This window comes from Carassius auratus, chromosome 19, assembly GCF_003368295.1.
Source record: "Carassius auratus strain Wakin chromosome 19, ASM336829v1, whole genome shotgun sequence".
Lineage (NCBI taxonomy): Eukaryota > Metazoa > Chordata > Actinopteri > Cypriniformes > Cyprinidae > Carassius > Carassius auratus.
The window spans coordinates 6,914,251-6,930,871 of record NC_039261.1 but is presented as its reverse complement, the minus strand read 5'-3'; the positions used below and the strand labels follow the sequence as shown (position 1 = coordinate 6,930,871).

The window sequence follows — 16,621 nt, the reverse complement described above, 5'->3', positions numbered from 1 at the left end:
TCAGCCTGCCAGTTATAAATAAATAAATAGAGACATGAATAAATAATACAAATTATAATAATGGTAATAATAAAAAGCCAGTGTGCATTCTCGCAAAAGCCAAGTACGATGCAGAGGTGGTTGACATGTTGTGATAATTTAGTCCCCAGGTGCCAGGCCATGTGTGTGTGAAGTTATGTTGCACCCACTGTGAACATAACAGAGGAAGGAGTGCAGAGGAAACCCGATGTCATTATATGAGGATTTTGAGACTGTAAGGTATGGTGAGGCTAGGCCCCCGTGAATATGAAATGTGCTTCTCATCTGAAAGGCTGGCATGACTATATTCTATCCGTACCTCAGGAGACGTCCCAGCTCATCCGCAGTTTGGATCCAGCATAGCCATCCAGAATATTTTTTTCTGTACACTGCTGGAAGTAGATAACATGTTTTTATTGTAAATACCTCACTGTGTCCATTTTAAAGGATTAGTTTAGGGATAAAATGAAATTTAGCTATTATTTATGCTACCATTCCAAAGTTTAAGGTCGGTAAGGTTCACTGAACGCTGCATTCATTTATGAAATATCATTAAAACTTTAAATACCATTTCTATTTTAATATATTTTGAAATGTAATTTATTCCTGTGTCGTCACTCCAGTCTGTTACACGGTCCTTCAGAAATCAGTCTAATATGCTCAAGTGGTGCTCGAGAAACATTTTTATTACCATATTATTATCTCATTATTATCAAAACTTTAGAATAGAACTGTATATGTCCTAATTTTATTCAAAACCAACTTCCTTGCAAATAAATCAGGACTGAAGTTTTTTTAAGACCCGAACGCACCATAAAAATATTATAAAAGTGGCCCAACTCATGCTATATTAAGACTTCTAAAGCCATATAACAGAAATATTAGCATCCAATTTGTGAAGAAATCATTCGAGATGGATCTTTTCAATGAATCTGCTGCTTTAGTTATTAACAAAAATGTTTCAGTGATCCATTCAGGAGTCGACTGATCCAGGATTCAATGAGTATTTTGAGTGAGTAAGGAAAGATTATCGGTAAACAACTTCTAGTTCACTCTCACTATGGCTCCTGACACAAATCTACTGTATTGTTTCAGATATCCTATAAACTACTTTTATGGTACTTTTGGATACTTTATGAAGCTTGAACATGTCAAACTCCATGTAGACTCAATTCATGCAAAAGAGAGACAAGCTTCACAAAAGAAATGAAGCCACATCTGTAATGAAATGGAGGACAGAATGATAAATTTTCTGCCAACTATTCAATGAGGCCATGATAACTCCGATACAATTACTGCTAAAAAGGCATTATTGTCCATAATCAAAATTCTCTCCTCACACTAGCTTTTGTTGCCAAAGCCTTATGGTGATAGATTACACTCTCAAAGCAATATCTCAGCCCAAGGCGATCCCAGTAATAGTAAATCTCATACATACTCTACAACATCCATTTTATAACATTACGCATTTATAAACATTGTGTTAAAATAGTTTACATTCCTCACATTACAAACTTCTCTTTAAGTGGTTGGTTTATAGTATCGCAGAGCCTAGTCATTTTCCAGCATGTTTCTGAAGCTCCCTAAGCCACATAAAAAGACATATGGTTTCTCAAATGTCAAAAAACTCAATTAGTCACTTTATTGCAGGGTCATTTATATGTAAAGCAGATAATTAAAACTACAGCTCCAGAACAACACTGCTACAAAACGGCAATTAATAATGCAAAACAACGGGAAACAATGGAGATCAGTCAGGATCCTCACGCGATTTAGTTCATGTTCGGAGGCAATGCAGCTCTGCGTGAAACACATCAAAGGCACTGAACATTAAACAAAGCTAAATTTACCGCATGCTTGGCCCTGCATTTACTAAACATGGCAATAACATTCAACAGTCAGATGTTGACTGCAAACATATTGCTCAGCTCTTTCATACAGCGCGCAAAATATAACAGTGATGTAAATATCTTTGAATTTGAGTTCAGAAGATCGTCCAAATATCTTTGACGGAATCAAGTTTGTAAAACTAATACAATAAAAATAAAAAAGAAATCCTTCAGTGATTCAAAACATGGTCCTAGCAATCATATGGGTTTGATTATGATGATACTGTAAAGGCTTGGAAAACCAGGTCTGGACCACAAGGAAAGTATTCTGAAATTGTGACTTCAATTTGTGGTTTCATTATAGAAAACGGAGACACTTCCTCAACTGCCCTAATGTGCTTTTCTCTAAGTGCACTAGAAAATCATTAGTGACCTTAGAATACTTCCCTGCCTCTCAGTTTGTTTTTCAGCCGGTCATAAAACACAGAGAAACAAACATCATACAAGTATTTTTATTTCAGCATACGATATTTGATCGTATAATCATAGGCTGGTCACAACCAGAGAGACCTCTGTACACTGAAAGCAATGATTTAGAGACATCGGGTTCTGGATCATCCATCAAAGACAGCTGATCCAATGTTATCGCCAAAGCTGATACTTCTGAAATGCAGCACATCTTGACCTGACAGACTGATTGGAGCTGAGAAAAGACTGAATTTAAATGCTATATTACATCATGACTTATAACAATAATAATAAAATGACATGTTCAATCATGACTATGAAGAAAAATGTCAAGCCCTGGTTTAAAATGGTAGCTTAGAAGATACTCAGAACTGAAAGTGAATTTCAGAGAAAACCTGAAAAGAAGAAAAAGTGCATTACACACCTGAATTGAGTGCTAAAGAGGAGCATGGACTAAAAAAGTAAATAGAATCCAATCAAGTTGAGTTTATAAAGTCAAGCTCCTTTAAGTAGCAAAATAGAAAAATGCTTTAAAGTGACAATAGGGAAAAGTGTCTTTATTAATTATAAATATCAAATGTAATCACTTCTATATTTTCTTGTCAAAAACTATTTTTTTGAATGATAAACGAGCATGGCGACATGAACACACTACTACTAATTAATAAACAGAAAATATAGTATTATAGTATTCCAATTTATATAATTCATACACACAAACAAGCCAAATGAACCAATTCACAAGAATGAATCAGAGTTTCCAATGCTACACACTGTATGAACGTTAACACTTTGAGTTGTTCTTCCCCAGTGATTAAATAATAAATGTTCTGGTCTACATAAATAAGTAGGATTTGACAACAAGCATGTTGGATTAAAACTAGATATAATCTAAAACAGCTGTGCAAGTGTCAATTAATTTGAAGCAGGCCTACCTTTCTACAACAAAACCCTTGGCTGGAATGAATGACGCTGTGGCCTTGACGTCACCAATCTTTCAAGAACTGAGTCTGTCCTTCCTGAAGCTAATTCTCAGTGTATACCTATAAAAAGTCTGCTTATTTGTGCAGATGGCTGTTTTTTACAGGAGCATAATGTGTAAGAGAACACAGTGTTGATTCAGAAAGTCTGCCAGGGGCCCTGAGCTGAGTTCAGGGGCAAGTGCTCTAGTAACACAGCCGTCCTGCACCTGCCTCCCAAACACTTTAACAGGCAATTATCCCACCAAGCAGGACCTATCAAACCACCGGCCAACTCCACACAGAGAAGTACATGTACAGACTGACAGACAGAGGGAGAGGCTTTAAAACCTTACTCAAAAAGTAATTTAATAATTGCTTTACTTTTTATATATATATATATATACAGATAAACAAAAATTTATTTAGACAACTTCAATATTTCTAACATTCGAAAATGGTAATAAAATATAACAAGAACTCAGAGTTAAACTGTGTCAGAACAAATTCATCTTGATAATGTCAGATGACTTTGATAGAAAGGTACGGTACTGTCCTGTATGTAATGGATTACAATAAAAAACAAAAATTCAGTTGTTAAATTTAAGTACACAATTAGACAATACCAGTTCATGTCAACCAGTTTCCAAGCAATTCTTCATTTTGTTCAGTCTGTGGCGTAAAAATGCAGCATTAGCAATTAAAGAAAAAACACTTGGTCAAAACATGGCCAGGTCAAAGTGTCTGAATAATTTTGTTCCCCAATTTTGATCAATTTTACTGGTAGTCCACTGTATGAACAATATTTGGGTATAATGGGTCACAGTTTACTTTATTTTGCTATCCTCCCTAAAATAAATGAACTATAGAGCCCTGCACCCACTAGTAAAAAAAAAAATATCAAAAATGATATCTGGTGTTTTAATATTTTTATTGTTTTACACATATACATATATACACACATATATATATCCATCTAAACACATACACTGCACTTTACATGAACATGACCGGAGGAGAATAGCTTAACTAATTTTGTTAACTGTTAATCACTTGTTGGCCACAAAACAAATGACGATTTTCAAGAAGACAACAGGGAGCAACTTTTAACATATAAACAACAAATCACCATCTAAGATCAGGCACTTCCCATGAAAGATAAGCTGATTAAAATGATTAAAGGTTAAAGGAGGATCTGTCTCCTGCAAGTAATTAAAAGAGAGAGAGAGAGAGAGAGAGAGAAAGACCAAGAGTCACTGCAGGACAGTTTCTTTCTTTTCTTCTTCTTTTTATTCTTCAATGCAAATCAAAAGCATATTCATTAGCATTACAAAACCAACATGCAAATATCCACCACTTGAAACGCTATGACTAAATATGTACAAGAACATGAACAGAGGAGCCATCTGGATCCACATTTCTCTTTCCTGTGTTTTTTTTTTTTTTTTTCATTCTGGAAACCATTCTCTGTTGCCTTTCCTTTTACGCCTGGCTGCTTGAAAGCTGTGGAGAGTCAGATTAAGCCACTAGTTAAGGATGACATCCAACGATAAGCCAAGTTCTCAATGCATTTACATTCTCTTTAGGTTCAAACAGCACTGACATTAAATAACACGTCTTACAGTGCAAAAATTGAACATAGGAAATGAGGGTCTGTCTGGAGAAAAGCAAATCTCTCAACAGGGAAAAGACAGAGGGAGTACACATGTAAAAATATGCAGTCTTTTATCTTTCCTAATACAAACTTGTTAGTAAAATTAGAGCACAGAATTATTTAAGAACAAATATAAAATTGTTAGGTTTTTCAATTAAGTGTGCAAGTGATCAAGAGCATCTGATTAGTAGCACTTTAATTTATTTTTATTTTAACTTTGAACCTAACCTTAACCATCACTCCTTAAAATGAAGGTTTTTCTTACGAGAACCATTTTGGGCTTCACAGGTTCCTGTAAGTTGCTATAAGCTTCTCTGGAGACTAAAAGTTCTTCATAGATTCTGTGTTCATTGAAACTTTCTTGTTAGCTGGCTGATGCTACAAAAATGAGTGTATATAACTGATTGTAAGCTAGAGAGAGCACAGAGAAAATTAAATAGGAGTACAAACAAGATTCATTTCAGTGTTCAACTACATTAATCACAAAGAATAAACAGAATGAGGATAATATACTAGACATGTGTAACATTAACAGAATGAATATACTAACCAAAAGCGAGAACGAGAAATGTTATATCATGTCCACTATATTATATATTTACAAAGAAATGGCATAATTACAAAAACAGTGTCTTTCTGTATCAGAAAGTATATACTTATTAGAGAAATATGGATTCATGTACACGCATTTGAAGAAATGGTTATTCACCCGAGTATTTGGACAGTTGACATGTAACACGAGACATAAGAGAAACCTTTTAAGATCACATTTTTATGTTAATAAAAGGAACACACACATATACACACACAAACACACACACATAGAGAGGAAGAGAGAGAAAGCAATACATATTTAGCAAGTGTTTTAAAAAATGTAGTGGCATTTTTATTAATTAGTTAATTTAAACAGTTCTGCAGTGTGTCAGATGAATTTTTTAAATATAAATAAATGTTCTGTGCACTTGCTAAATTAAGTTGGGACTAAAAACTATTCAATAAAAAAAACTTCAAAACTTGTTTTAAATAAAGTATTGAAAGATCCTTAAATTGTTTCATGCCAGTATGATGCATGTCTACATGATCTGAATCACATGGCCATCTGAACGCTAACAGAAGATATGGTTTCAATCATTTAATGGAGTCTCATCAGATGAGGAGTCTGTGCCCAAATTAGGTGTCGGTCCGTGCACGAGAGAAAGAAGAATGCGTTACATCACAGACGGTGACAACGTGGGCACGGCTGGTGGAGTCTGGCTGCTGTGAGTCTCCAGAGAGAGATTTACTCTGTGTCTGGCACGAGCACAGCAGAACTGGATGATCTGCCTTTCCCATAAACGTCTCCTCCCACCCGCTCTCCCTCCCAGTGCCGGACAGCGGGGGTGTCAGGGATGGCACGTATCTCATCAGTCACGCTGAGCTCGGTCTGCCAAGATTGCGCCCGATGGAGACGCAACCTTTTTTCTCTTCCTCCACCCTAACACCCTCTTTCCCTCTCGCTTTCCTCCCTCATCCAACCAGCTTCGCTTTTTTAATGTTGATGTGTTCCCATACTGTCTATTGTCTGCCAGGTCACGTGTGATAGCAAGAGGGAGAGTGAAAGAAATAGAGAAGGGAAAAGGATATGTTATACCCAGTATGTTAAATTCATCTTTCTTCATTCTCATTTTGGAGCTGCAGACGGCCAAAAATCGCACTCAGCTACTTTTGGCTTCCTTTTAACCCTGGCCAACTGGGCTGGGCCTACAGGCATCAAGAGGAATCAGATGGAGTGGAAAGCCGTCGCTCAGCCCCTAATTTGTTTACGTGCACATTTTACTCATACAAGGGCTGAAAACACCAGGGCTCGGACTTTACCACAGACGGCCTGTAGTTTTCAACAGCCGCGGTTACTTGTGCCGTAAACACACACACACATCTTATAGCATCAGAGACAGAGATAGACAAACCACTAGGCACTGTCTGCCAGAAACAAACTGTCAGGGAGCTCGAGAGACTTCAACAGTATTATATGACACAAACAGACGCCTGACGCATATACGGTGGTCTCAAAATAATCTAAACACAATGTAAAAATTTAGAAACATCACTGCATTTTATATAAAGAAATACATTTATATCAGAATTAACTTAACTGTCCTGATCCATTTTTTCACGTATTTTTAATCAAGTGGTGGTTGAATTTTAGTGACCACAGGTGTAGTTCATCATTAGTTTATCACATTAACTATCAACATGTTTGACAAGTTTAACAGCTATAAAGTCTATAACACCTTTTGTTTTCATAGTGAAAACCATATCTATTGCTTTATAACTGCAAATTTAACAACTTCTTTTTGCTTAATGTTAAACAAATATTTTGCTTAGAAACTAGTCTTTTTACATTGTTGCAATAAAAGTAAATGCAGTTCTTTTGAACTTTTTGAATCCACAATTCAACACTGATAACAATATATCCTTATTAGAACCCTTTCTAAAAGATCATGTGACACTGAAAATTCAGCTATGCCATCATAGGCATAAATTACATTTTAAAATGTATTTTAAATTGTAATAATATTTCACCGTATTGCTGTTTTACTGCATTTTTAATAACATATATGCAGCATCGGTGAGCATAAGAGACGTATTTAATTTTTTTTTTGAAAATATACATTTTAAATCAATATAGAGAGAAACAAAAACAAATCATAACATGAACACAACCAAAAGATTGCGTCATTTATGATGTAATGACTTCTTGTCTCTTCTAATTCATGGCTCATCTGCATCTGAGCTAACAAACATAGTAACTTACGCTGACGTTTGAATCATCTTCGCTGCATTCCTATGCACCCATGGGGACTGCTGTGGGGGAGTGTGCCTTTTGTAATGTCTTAGACTTACAAAAACAGTTCCAAAAGACTGGCCGTGCATCACAGTGCCCATGGGCATCACTCTAAACCGCTTCCAGCTATTGAATGCACCCTAAGAGCTAAAAGCTAATAGTGATCAAATGAAAAGGCACACATAGAAATAGTCCCTCAAGGACTGTCAGCTAAGGCAGAACAAATGCTGTTCTCCAGTCAAGGACGTTAATATGATGTATGTAAAGGTAGAAGTTAATCTGAGAGCATAAGGAACATTTCAACAACGGTACAGCCTTGTACTGCTTTATTTTAACAGGTTTGTGTGTGTGAAATACTGTCTGAGAGCATGATAAAAGGAAGTTGGAAGATAAACGTTTTCTTCAGATTCTTTAGATTATTTTAGGCAAGTATAGCTAATTATTATTAGCAAAATAAAAAACTGAAATTAAAGTAAAAATAATGATTTAGTATGTTACACAATATAGATGTATATGCAAATCCAGCAATATTATGCTGCAGTAATCACATCTATTTTAACATGCAAGCACAACTACGCAAGAAACTAGTAATTATTATTATTATTATTACTATAACCATTGTTTTTGTATGCAGTTAAACAGTAAAAAGGCTGAAGTATAAAATGTATTACACACCCCTGTCTCCTGTAGCTATATATGCTGTTTATTCTGTGATACAACATTCCTGTGAGGTAAAATGCTTTGCTTTGTCTAGTTCACTCTTTAAAACAGCAGTCTACTATTTTCGCAAATCCGTTACAGCAAACAATAATTGTGCATTACTAAACATCCTAAATCCTTGTTTCTACGACAGCATGATTCAATTTCGCAAGCACATTACTCCATAATTTCTTTCTTTTCTTTTTTTTCCAAGTGATCCACTCAACTCCACACATGTTTCTTCAATTTGATTATTTCAAACAATAAATAATAAGCACAGGAAGACCAAAAATGGCAAGTCCACATGGCAAATGATGAAGCAATTATATTTGTTTGCAGATATCCTCACGATACGTGCCTCTTCTCTACAAACAAGGCTCAATCACAAAGACGAAATGATTGGATAAAGGCATGCCAAGAAGATCTATCGCTAAACAATCTTCAAAAAAATAGAAAACAAAATCAAAAAATAAAATTATATTAAAATATTATAAAAATTAAATTAGATCAAAAAAATAAAATAAAATCTTTTTTATATATATAGTCAACAACACAAGAAAAAAATGCTTTTAAAAAATTTTTTCCTTGCTTTCCACAACCCATCAAAACAGACGTGCATGGGTCTCATTTTTGAGCTGCGATCCAACCACTGTACTAAATCCCTACGCACATTAAAGCAATGACATCACCCCTCTTCCTGTGCAAATGACCAGCACTTCCTTTAATGGGCCAGATCTCTTATATCGCAATGCATGACAGTTGTTATGATCCGACGGGTGAGCTGAGCCACTGTAATAGCTTGGCTCCTCATGTGATCCCACATGACAGTGAAGATGGGAAAATTCCCTCGGGGCTCCCCTCTCTCATGTGGATTTTGGGTGTAATCTCTTCATCTGGATGTGTCAGTGATGTACAGTAAGACATGTCGTGAAAGCCCTGAACACTGCAGACTTGGAAAAAATAAAAAAGGTACATTTCAAAAAGCTTTGTGTGGATAAATCCAGAGATGATGGGTTCTCCCCGCCAATTGAAAGGTATTTTCCTCATTGATACCATTCCTCTCATGTGCACACACACACACACTCGGAGATGAAACGGCAAGTAAAGCTCCGAATGAAATAGTCTTGTCTGTATCTTTGACATGGTAAGTTATTTAGTGACACATCTTACCGTACCCAGCGCAAACACAGAAAAAAACGTGCTTATAAATCTCTCCGCTTGACATCTAGAAAAAGAGAGAGACTTTGCCTCAGGAAACTTGGGATGGAGAACTGAAGGAAAATTCTATTTCGGTCCTTCCAAAAAGGGGAGTTTGCAAAACAGAGACAGTAAGATACTGTGTGCAATAAAAACCCAGAGGAATTTTGGTCAAACATTGTTCCATTCTGTTTAATTATCCACAAAATGACAATGCCACTGGCTAATTTAGTTTCATTTGCTACAAAATCTGATTAATTCTATATTCCAGTGAATTAAACACTCCTTAGAGGCAGAGTTTTCTATAAAAAGTCCCTCTGTGACGTTTATCTCCCAAATGTGGGCTTCAATAGACAGTAAACATTAAGTTTTGACCAATTCAGCTTTAACCAAATATTATAAGAACAGCTGACAGCCAAAAGAAACAATACCTAACCAGCCAATAATCATTTTTTCTCCACATCAAATAGCCTCCGGCGGGGTTAGCAACACTTCCAAATTCTGTACAGTTGAACAAATAGTCTACTAGTTGGTCTGGGCCTGCTGTGCTTCTGTCTGCTCAGATTACCAGCTCAAGAGTCAGTAAGGCATGACCCATCTGTTCAGTTATACTGACCCCAGAACTGTAGTTAACGGAGACGTTGTCTGTCTGACTGCAATGCTTTTACACTACAGAGATTGTCAAAAACACTATGGAGTCTTTATAGCACCCCCTTGTGGACACATTATTGCTCTGCTATTCTTATGAAACATCAATGTCTACTTATTTGCCTTTATCACTTCAGGACTTCACAGAAAGGCATATTCACCCCAGGTTAAATGGAAGCGAGTTAGAATTGACTGTGATTGCAATAGTGCATCATAAGCATAATTTTCCTGAATGACCCAGACTACAGTGATAACAAAAGCAGTTGCCTGAAGTGAAAGGCAGATCTTTCATAATGACAGCGAAAGGAAAATAAAAGAATAAACGCAGTTATTGTCTGATCTAGTCAAAATATATAATCACATACATTGAAATCGTTTCAAAATATATCGCATAGTAGCTTTAGGGGTCTCCTGAGGGAAGAGTATAGCTGCAGGGAAATTATGCTAATTCTTCATTACATTTTTTCATACTGTCAAAGTAATGTTGATGAATACATGTGATGCTACTTATTACTTATTTTCTGCTTCAACAGGTTCCACAAAACCAAGCTCAATGTGTCACCTTCCACTAAAGCAACCTGCTTAACACACACACACACAAAACAAAACACTTGTTTCCTATCATGGCAGGGACCTTCCATTGAGTTCTATAGTTTTTTTTTAACTGATTAGATGCATTATATTATTAGATCATATATTATATTATTTATACAGGTTATTTAGAATATAAATTACAATATAATCATTTGTTGTGTCATTTTCTATGCCCTATTCGTAACCCAATCTAATTTTCAATTTTCATTCATCTTTATATTTATAATATAGCACATATATAGTGTGAAGACATTTAAGCTATTTTGCTCATGCGTTTTCAGTTTTTGCTCTCCTTGCGGGGACATTTGGTCCCCATAATGTAAGCAAACAAGTCTGTGAGGGAACTTTAAAGCATGGAAAATCAAACAGTTGATGTTACGGCTAGCGTTATTTGTGGATCAATGGCAGTCCTTCATGAAATACAGTAGAAAAGTCTGCATTTATTTTGTACAGTACGTTACATAAAGGAGGAAGGTGACAGGTGGCAATTTGGTGGCTCAGTTTATTTACTTTCCAGACTTGAAGATTAATTTAATAGGTTATTTTTTTCATGATTCATGTGAGTTTGAATTCAGAACATCCACTGGCTTCACTCTCAAGGAGTGATCTTTCAGTAGAGTTATGATCATATAAAATTATTATTGTGCACTATAACTAATAATATATGCTAAACATCATGATATGTTCTACAGGCTCTAAACATGAGATTTAGATGAGATGGAACTGGAATGATACATATAAAGCAATCAAATAAAACGTATACGACATCATCTGATCATAATCGGCCCCCGAATTGTGATCGTAATAAATTGTTTAATCATTCATGGGTTTTTGATTCATCTTGCTTGCACATTCTCTAGCTTTATTTTTCCTCATCAAAAAAGCAATTCACTGAGACCGAAGATGAGTAATGATGGTACATTACGTTTTTTAACCAGTACTTTGCATGAAAGATGGATTTTTTTAAAGACATATGAGAATATATCACCTCTTGAAACGTTTGCGGCAGCTAAGTGGAACACCTTAGCAAGCGTGATTAATTATCAAACTAAAAGATAGCTGAATAAATCAACAAACACCTTAAATGTAAGTACACACTACAAAACTTATAGCGCACATAGACAATATGTGAAAACAAAATGGACATAATATGAGTCCTGGGTCCCGGCGGTGGAGGAAAGCCCAAATCATTAAAATGGAACTGGCTATAACACACCGTAACCAACACAGCACTACATTTTTTCCCTTGTCAGAGACGCTGAGCTCGAATGTATCATATAATGTACAAGGTGTGCTTTTATACCCTGGCACGGATGCAAAAATAACAATCTCTCAGGTTCGACTGAGCCTAATCACATTGCTCATTGGCATGTTCCAGGAGAGCAGCTGAAATAAATGAGCGACGTTCAGTTCTATGTTTAGGAAGGAAAGAAAAACCCTTCTGAATGGACTAAATGCGGTATCTTTAAAGGCAGGACTATAGCCGGAGAGTCAGGTCTGTAATGCACTTACAGTCAGGGGTTCATCGCTCAATCTGTGATGAAGGGACGCAGGAGTGTGTCCAAAACCATGTGCTGGATCCATTACCTGCGAGGAGGCCCACACCACACAAGGGATGAGTAATATATTCCTATACATCGCTGTGTATATTATGTATTTCCTGGCAATGGCACTCCATTGCCAGTATAATAAACATATTATTCTATCCAGCGTAGACAACTGTACTACTATTCAGTTGGCTTTTTTAACAGTCACAGCAGCTGCTGGTTTTGATTTGATGATGGAGTCCACATATATGTAACATATGGGCAACAGGTTCGCAGCGTTCCAGTTTGGATTTATTAATAAAATCATCGCAGCAGTTTTCATCATATTAACAGGCACAAGACAAAAGCATGACAGGAGGGTTGAGAGGCGATGTGTAACTGCATTTGCAAACAGATGCTGAAGAGCTTTCAGTACCTTTGCAGCTGTGTGTCTTTTTTAACTTGTGCAACTAAGAATACTTTTATAACGCATTTCCTATATTTTTCCCTTATATTTTTTTTATTTTATTTATTTTTACAGATTTAGTGGCTGTAAAAAGTAGTTAAGACACTTTATGAATTTCACAGCATCAGATGACAAAATACAAAGTTATCCGTAAAAAAATAAATAAAATAAAAATAAGAAAAGATGCTTTTATGAACTTTAAATCAAGTGATAAATCATGATTTTAAGTGGGTTTATAAAGTAATTTGCCATCACGTTCTCACAGGTGTCCTAGCAGAGTTACTACAGATGTAGTTCCTCTCATTAACATGTTCTACTAACATTCGAAACCAAAACATGTCTAAATATTTTTTTTTTGAATTCATTAAATTGATCAAAAGTGATAGTGAAGATGTTTACTGTGTTTACGTTTTTTACTTTCTATTAATCAAAGAATAATGAAAAAAGTATGGTTTCCACACACAAAAAAACAACAAATCTCAACAAATCTCAACAAATTTCTTGAACAACAAATAGCTTATTATAATGAGTTTTGAAGGATTATGTGACTCTGAAAATTAATGTAATGGCTCATGAAAATTATTCTTTGCCATCACAAGAATAAATTGAAGAAAAACAGACTTTATTAAATTGTGATAATATTTCCCAGTATAAACTTTTTTCTATATATTTGATCAAATAAAAGCAGTCCTGGCGAACACAAGACTTTTCTTTCAAATCATTTAGAAAATCTTACCAAACTTTGTTTTACTCCAAAAATGTATGCATATACTATATTTCTTATTTTCTTAAATATAACTTATTTCCTTAAATAAAAATCTAATTACATTATTTTTTAAATATGAAATAAATGTGATACATTTTTGAAGGGCAATATCATAATATTTTAAAGTTCCTATAGAAGTATGACAGAAATGATTTCAAAGTACCAAAGCATCTTATACTATCATATCATACCACAGTACTTATGATACTGCAAAGGCTTTTTGGATGTGTACCACAAAATTCTTGAGTTAGTTCTAAATGTCACGGTATGAATTTTAGTTTCCAAATACCATATTTGTACTATTACCATCTGAGATCATCACTGTACTTACTTTTAATGGTACAGTATACATGTCTTGTACTAATCATTCAGTATTACCAATGAATGCCATTACTGTGCTGCCACTCTAAAAATGTTTGGTTTTTATGCAGTATAAAGGTTTTCTCTAGAAATATTACAAACACAGAGATCCTACTACAATCCTATAAACAGCCATCTTTTTGTTTGTGCGTGTCCCTCAGGTGCGTCTGTGTTCATTGTTCATTGCATTCAGGTTTTTAGAGCCTGCTTCTGTGTTTTAAATTGGTCACAGCACGGAGGTGTTAGGCTATGTTTGTTGTCTTTCTCTGGGTCGCTCTTCATTGGGCAGTGTCAGGGCAGCCCTGTCTTATCAGCAGGGCCCTGAAGCAGCAGCAGGCTAACCCTCTCACACAGGGAGCAGCAGGGTCACCACCGGCCCACTACCTCAGAGAGAAAAATCCGACGGAGCCAAATATACACACATCGCTTAGGTAAATAAATACATCTCCCAGCCCCAGAGTCATCCCAGTGCTGCTGCCTGACTGCCCCTTTCTTTCAAAATACACTTATACTCACCATTGTTTATCATCAGCGGAGGAGACGTCTTGGTTTATGTCAGGATCACTGAAAAAGAAACAAAAAGCTTAAACCTTACTTTTTTTCCCCTCTCTCTCTCTCTCTCACACACAGACACATCCTGATGAACTACTCACATCCCTGAATAGCCTGCTGTTTTCATTACTGAAACTGGTAATGAAATTTGTTACACATTCGGGAAAGACTAGCGAGATTCAGCAAGTTATTCCTAAGATCTATGCTTTCAATATGTGACTATTGATTAGCCATAGAGCTAAGGAAAATATAAACTTAACAGACAGCCATAAAGTGAAAAAAAAAACAGAGGGCGGTCACAAACCGCTAGGGCATCAGGTAATAAATACACCACACGCCTAACCATCTTCAGTTAGTTTAAAAGCATATTTATGGCATGACTGTCTAGGTGAAAGCAACACCTCTGTTAACCCTGCATGTTATTATGAGGTTTATTGGGCTTGTCTTTGCCTGTGGAAATTGCAAATCTGTATACTTCATCACAAGCACCAGGGCCACAGAAAACCAACGTGCTATTTACCCCCGTCAATTTATTTTATGGGCTCTGCAACCTTTTTCACTCCTGTTTATTTGTCAAGCAGTCAATTATTTTCCAATGTAACTTTTTGCCTTTTTTTCCCCCTTCACTGTTTTTTGGAAATTGGATTTTTTTTTGACCCAGGCAAGAGAATAAATACAAGTTGAGGGGTTTCCATTTATTGAGGCCAACTTGTTATTTAGCACTGACTGGAAGAGGGAAATGAAAGCCCAGCTCTTGTCCCAATTGTTCATGGTTAAAATGTGTGGGCAGATGGAAGGACTAAAAGCATTGTATAGACGTTGAGTGTCTATAAAAGCTGCTTCTCGGGCCTGGTGGCCTAGGAAAGCTCTATGGACACAGGTAAGTAGGCTAGTAAGTGCTGTTTTCATTCAAAGGACTGGCAGGTACTGTTCGTGATGTTACCTTCTAGAACTTCCGCCAGACTTTAAACACCCCCTCTCTTTCTACAACCTCCACACTTCGACGTAACAACAGCGTTCAAGCAGTATATTTACCTATCAAAAAGAAACAACGCAACTTCGGCGTCTCTTTTCAAGCGTTTGCAGTTGTTTGCTCTTTCCAGCTATGAAAGGCTTTGTTCGTGTCCTCTTGCATCCATCCCCTTCTTGAGCTGATATTCGTTTTAGGACATTTTTGATCATTCAAACTCATGAAAAAGCTGCGTGTTCATGTGTCGCGTGCTCAGTTTCCGGCTTCCCATATACGGTCTGGCGGCTGTGAACGCGACGCCTAAAATGATTGCGAAAGATTGAAAGCGGCTCAATTCTGCTGCTGCGCGGGCACTTTTATTTTATTATACAGCCAGCAATGAGAAAAAAAGAGTAAATAGTTTTAAGAATTAGTATGAGTACAGAACATAAAATGCACTCACTGAAATACCATGATTGGGGGCAACTTGAAATGAATGGAACTGGCTGCTTTATGACATTTCAAAAGTAAAAAATAAATAAATAAGGCACTTATTTTAAAGGGGGGGGGGGTGGAATGCTCATTTTTACTCAATCTCCTGTTAATCTTGAGTACCTATGGAGTAGTACTGCATCCTTCATATCTCCAAAAAGTCTTTAGTTTTATTATGTTTTTAAGAGAAAAATAGTCTGCTGATTTTTTTTGGAAAAACACGGGCAGGAGGCGTGACGTGTGGGCGGAGCTAAAAAATCAATAAGCAGTAGGCTTTTGCATTGAGAGCGTTTGGAAGTTGTGACATTACCTTGAGGAAAAAAAAGCATCATCCCAATCAAACCATGGCTCACAGTCAGATTCAGCATATATTTATGATCCAGAATCAGATCCCGAGGCTGAAACTGAACGAGAGCAGCAGCAGCAATGACTACAGCAGGACGTCTCTATGTGGTATGTATTGAAACTGTATGTATGTGCTTAGCGGTTTTGGAAAATGACTAAGTTCCACTTTATGTCGTCCTTTTTTTTTTTAAAGGTGTACAAGATTTACTTGATGTGCTTACGTGCCGATAGCTAAGTTAACAACACAGAGATATTTGAAGCAGTTTTACTCACCG

At 36.2% G+C, this 16,621-nt stretch overlaps 1 long non-coding RNA gene across 1 annotated transcript; it reads right to left on the bottom strand.

The window, feature by feature from the left end:
- Positions 1-4,541: 4,541 nt before the first annotated feature.
- LOC113120259 (uncharacterized) lies at positions 4,542-15,844 on the bottom strand. Its single transcript, XR_003294561.1, has 4 exons — positions 15,596-15,844; positions 14,525-14,572; positions 12,403-12,477; positions 4,542-4,777 (listed from the first exon to the last, which is right to left on the bottom strand). It is a non-coding gene; the product is annotated as an uncharacterized LOC113120259 (long non-coding RNA).
- Positions 15,845-16,621: the final 777 nt, after the last annotated feature.